The sequence below is a fragment of the Conger conger genome, chromosome 16, assembly GCF_963514075.1.
Source record: "Conger conger chromosome 16, fConCon1.1, whole genome shotgun sequence".
In the NCBI taxonomy this organism is placed as follows: Eukaryota; Metazoa; Chordata; class Actinopteri; order Anguilliformes; family Congridae; genus Conger; species Conger conger.
In genome coordinates this window covers 516,309-521,914 of record NC_083775.1, presented here as the reverse complement: position 1 = coordinate 521,914, position 5,606 = coordinate 516,309, and positions in this window count along the sequence as shown.

Below are 5,606 nucleotides of genomic sequence, written 5' to 3'. Positions count from 1 at the left end.
GCTAAAGGCAGGAGCCAACAAACCCTTAAGTCCATCCAGAATCTGTACTTGAGTTTTGTACAGAAATCGTGAGAAGGAAAGACTTTTCACAAGGACAGGTCTTAGGGTCATCGATGTAATTGTACAGATAAGCTTAGAGGAAGAAATCTACTCAGCAAGTACTGAACTAAAGAATGACAAGAAAAACTTTGAAAAAAAGAAAATTGATGGAACATCGTATATTAAAAGGATTCTCAAAGATCTTAACATCTGTCTGCCATTATGTCAGCTCTTGTAATCTAAAAAAGGGGTATCAGTGGAAATTGGAAGCTGGTTTAGTGCTGATATTAAGAAAAGGGGATTACACTGATACAGGAAAGTACTGCCCAGCTCAACATGCCTTCTGTGAAACACAATGTGACTCCTCTCACTGTGTAGGTTATTTCTAGAGATGTTCTGGAACTGAAACGAGAACATTTTATGAACATTTTCTACTAGGGATTTAACAACACCAAATAAATATGTAAAAATGAATTGTTTCAGACTGTCTTGTTTGGCGAAGGACAAACTGAGCACTAAAGTTAAAAGTGCGTGCAGAAAACTCAGTAATTAGACTCATCTGCATTAATTGTGTTTGACTTTTGCTCTGAAGCAAATTGCCGGCCTCCTCCCTGGATATTGTTCACATATGTGAGAGAGTTCAGCAACGACAGCCGTGCGTGGGATTCACCAAGTTCATAATTAACAACTGCGTCTTCTCGATAGAAACCACATGCAGCTCTGACCTTGGTACATACGCTTTGCATGCATAGCTAGGCTAAAATTCACAAAGAACAAAGGAGGATGTTTCTAATTGGGTCCTTGTAAGTCTGTATGATGTGCAAGCCTCATATACATAGAGCAGGCCATGTTACACAGAACTGAGATGCGTATCAGAGATCAGATGCGTATCAGAGATTCCTCTGTTCCTGCGTATCAGAGCTGTGTCATGGTCCATCATCTGTTCTCGCTGCTTAGTCCAGCCACCCGGACCATGCAATCCCCAGCAGCCCCGCCGCTTCCCCAGCAAGATCCCGGGGATCCCAGGATCCTCAGCGTGTCCTGGGTCTGCCCCTGGCTCCCCCTGGAGGGACGAGCCAGGAGCACCCCACAGCCGCACTCACTCCTCTGCCTAGAGGAGCACCCCTCCTCAGCCTGACTCCTCTCACTAGAGAGCACCCCTCACCTGACTCCTCTCACTTGAGGAGCACCTCCTCACCTGACTCCTCTCAAGGAGCACCTCCTCACCTGACTCCTCTCACTATGGAGGAGCACCTCCTCACCTGACCCCTCTCACTGTGGAGGAGCACCTCCTCACCTGACTCCTCTCAATGTGGAGGAGCACCTCCTCACCTGACTCCTCTCACTATGGAGGAGCACCTCCTCACCTGACCCCTCTCACTGTGGAGGAGCACCTCCTCACCTGACTCCTCTCACTGTAGAGGAGCACCTCCTCACCTGACCCCTCTCACTGTGGAGGAGCACCTCCTCACCTGACTCCTCTCAATGTGGAGGAGCACCTCCTCACCTGACTCCTCTCACTATGGAGGAGCACCTCCTCACCTGACCCCTCTCACTGTGGAGGAGCACCTCCTCACCTGACTCCTCTCACTGTAGAGGAGCACCTCCTCACCTGACCCCTCTCAATGTGGAGGAGCACCTCCTCACCTGACTCCTCTCACTGTAGAGGAGCACCTCCTCACCTGACCCCTCTCAATGTGGAGGAGCACCTCCTCACCTGACTCCGCTCAGTATGGAGGGGCAGTGGCCCTACTGCGAGGTCCTCCAGGATGGCTGAGCTCCTTCCCCTGTCAGGGAGTGTAAGCCCTGCCGCTCTGCAGAGGCGCCCCCTGCTCGTGTTCACCATCTCACTGTTCACTGCCTACAGCTTGCAAGCATAGCTGAGGGTCCAGAATGGCCCGGTAGCTCGAGAGCTCAGCTCACTGTTCCCCACCACTGCCACTGGGGCACCTGCAGCTGCACTCCATCAGCTGTCTATTGCTTCTGCTGCTGTAGCCTGTTCACGCGTTGTGTGTTCAGAGATGCTCTTCTGTATCATTTGTTTGTGCTGTTTCTATTAAGTTTAGTTGTCATAATAGTGTTCTGCTGTTTATTTGTTTGTTTGTGTGTTTGTTAGTTAGTTCGTGCAAGTGGTGTTTATTTAGATTACAGTGAAACTGGGTTGTGTGTTTGTTTCTCTCAGGTGAGCTAGGCTATTGAGTTAGGCTATTGTTTTCACTGGCTGGCAGGCCACAGCTTTTGTTGTAGGAGGAGCCAATAGTCTGCACCCTGCTCAGGGTATAATTACTGGCACAGCTGAAGTCACTTCAGTGTGCAATAGTGTTCTGCTGTGGGTTGGTAGCATTTTCTGTATTCAGCGTCAGTGTTATTTAAGCAGTTGTGTAGCGCACCAGCGGCAGCTGGGTGCGGCAGCCTCGGCTACTTGCCTCAAGTGTATGAAGTCGCAGGCGTACAAAGTCGAGGGTCTATCTACGGGTGTTCATCGAGGCTGTCTGAGAGCATGATGTTTGATTTTGTTTTCGCTGCCTGCCCTCATCTCACTGCATAGTATTCCTCTTGTCCTCCCTAGTTCCCTCCATGTGTTTCCTTCCCATCCCTGTCCTCTCTCCTCTCCCCAGGTCCCAGTCAGGTAGGAGGTTCGCCTCCCGCCAACATGGGCAGAATATCTCAAACCTCATCTTCCCTCCCAGACCCGCTGGTATTGATCTCTGTGTGGCTGGTGGCCTCTGGAACTGCCAGTCCGCCGTCCAGAAAGCAGACTTCATATCAGCCTATGCCTCCCACCTCAACCTTGACTTTCTTGCTTTAACCGAACCGTGGCTCTCACCAGAGAACACAGCCACCCCGGCTGCCCTTTCCTCTGCCTTCTCTTTTTCCCACACACCCAGAACCTCTGGCAGAGAAGGTGGCACAGGTCTCCTAATCTCATCCTCATGGAGATCTAGTGTCTTCTCCTCATCCTTCGCCTTCTTCTCTTTTGAATTTCATGCGGTTTCTGTTACTTTGCCGTGCAAACTGTTTATTATTGTTGTTTATCGCCCCCCGGGTCCTCTGGGGAGCTTCTTGGATGAGATGGACATCCTCCTTAGCTCCTCACCAGTCAATGACACTCCCCTCATCCTCCTGGATGACTTCAATCCACCCAGTCTACCTTTCTCTCCCTCCTTTCTTCTTTTGACCTTACCCTCACTCTTTCCCCTTCCACCCACAAAGCAGGCAACCTTCTTGACCTCATCTTCACAAGGAGCTGCACAACAACGTGGAGTCTTTCTCTCGACTGTCTCCCGATGATGCTGCTACAACTCTCATGTCCTCCCTCTCATCTTCCTTTGACTCTCTGTGTCCCCTCACCACCAAATTAGCTCGGGCCTCCCCCCCAGTCCGTGGCTTTCTGATGCTCTACGTGCTGTCCGAACCGAACTGCGGGCAGCGGAGAGAAAATGGAAAAGTCCTCTTATCATCTTTCCATTCCTCTGTCTCTCTAGCTAAATCTTCCTTCTTTCACTCTAAAATTAACGCGGCCACCTCTAATCCTCGCAAACTGTTTTCAACCTTCTCCTCTTTTCTGGCCCCCCCTCCCCCCCACTCCCCTCATCACTCACACCTGATGACTTTGTCTCCTTCTTTGAAAATAAGGTTGACGCCATTCGCGATTCCTTCTCCCAACCCTCTCCCCCCGCTGACCCTCCTACCTTCCCCAACTCCCTATCCTCCTTTTCTCCCCTCTCTGACTTCGACACATTGAAACTCCTTACATCCCACCGCCCGACCACCTGTCCTCTTGACCCCATCCCCTCTCCCCTTCTACAATCTACAGTCAGGACCATAAATATTGGGACATCGACACAATTCTCCTCTTTTTGGCTCTATACACCACCACAATGGATTTGAAATGAAATGAACAAGATATGCTTTAACTGCAGACTTTCAGCTTTAATTTGAGGATATTTACATCCAAATCAGGTGAACGATGTAGGAATTACAACAGTATCTATATGTGCCTCCCACTTTTTAAGGGACCAAAAGTAATGGGACAATTGGCTGCTCATCTGTTCCATGGCCAGGTGTGTGTTATTCCCTCATTATCTCATTTACAAGGAGCAGATAAAAGGTCTAGAGTTAATTTCAAGTGTGCTATTTGCATTTGGAATCTGTTGCTGTCAACTCTCAATATGAGATCCAAAGAGCTGTCACTATCAGTGAAGCAAGCCATCATTAGGCTGAAAAATCAAAACAAACGGATTAAAGAGATAGCAAAAACATTAGGTGTGGCCAAATCAACTTTTTGGAACATTCTTGAAAAGAAAGAACGCACCGGTGAGCTCAGCAAACCAAAAGACCTGGAAGACCACGGAAAACAACTGTGGTGGATGACAGAAGAATTCTTTCCCTGGTGAAGAAAAACCCCTTCACAACAGATGAAGAACACTCTCCAGGAGGTAGGCGTATGTGTGTCAAAGTCAACAATCAAGAGAAGACTTCACCAGAGTGAATACAGAGGGTTCACCACAAGATGTAAACGATTGGTGAGCCTCAAAAACAGGAAGACCAGATTAGAGTTTGCCAAACAACATCTAAAAAAGCCTTTACAGTTCTGGAACAACATCCTATGGACAGATGAGACAAAGATCAACTTGTACCAGAATGATGGGAAGAGAAGAGTATGGAGAAGGAAAGGAACTGCTCATGATCCAAAACATACCACCTCATCAGTGAAGCATGGTGGTGGTAGTGTCATGGCGTGGGCATGTATGGCTGCCAATGGAACTGGTTCCCTTGTATTTATTGATGATGTGACTGCTGACAAAAGCAGCAGGATGAATTCTGAAGTGTTTTGGGCAATATTATCTGCTCATATTCAGCCAAATGCTTCAGAACTCATTGGACGGCGCTTCACAGTGCAGATGGACAATGACCCGAAGCATACTGCGAAAGCAACCAAAGAGTTTTTTAAGGCAAAGAAGTGGAATGTTATGCAATGGCCATGTCAATCACCTGACCTGAATCCGATTGAACATGCATTTCACTTGCTGAAGACAAAACTGAAGGGAAAATGCCCCAAGAACAAGCAGGAACTGAACACAGTTGCAGTAGAGGCCTGGCAGAGCATCACCAGGGATGAAACCCAGCGTCTGGTGATGTCTATGCGTTCCAGACTTCAGGCTGTAATTGACTGCAAAGGATTTGCAACCAAGAATTAAAAACTGAAAGTTTGATTTATGATTGTTAGTTTGTCCCATTACTTTTGGTCCCTTAAAAAGTGGGAGGCACATATACAAACTGTTGTAATTCCTACACCGTTCACCTGATTTGGATGTAAATACCCTCAAATTTAAGCTGAAAGTCTGCAGTTAAAGCACATCTTGTTCGTTTCATTTCAAATCCATTGTGGTTGTGTATAGAGCCAAAAAGAGGAGAATTGTGTCAGTGTCCCATTATTTATGGACCTGACTGTATATCTAATGACATTCTCCCTTTTCTCTCCTCTAATCAACACCTCCCTCTCTTCCAGCACCATGCCCTCTTCCCTGAAGAGGGCCAGAGTCACTCCCCTGCTCAAAAAACCT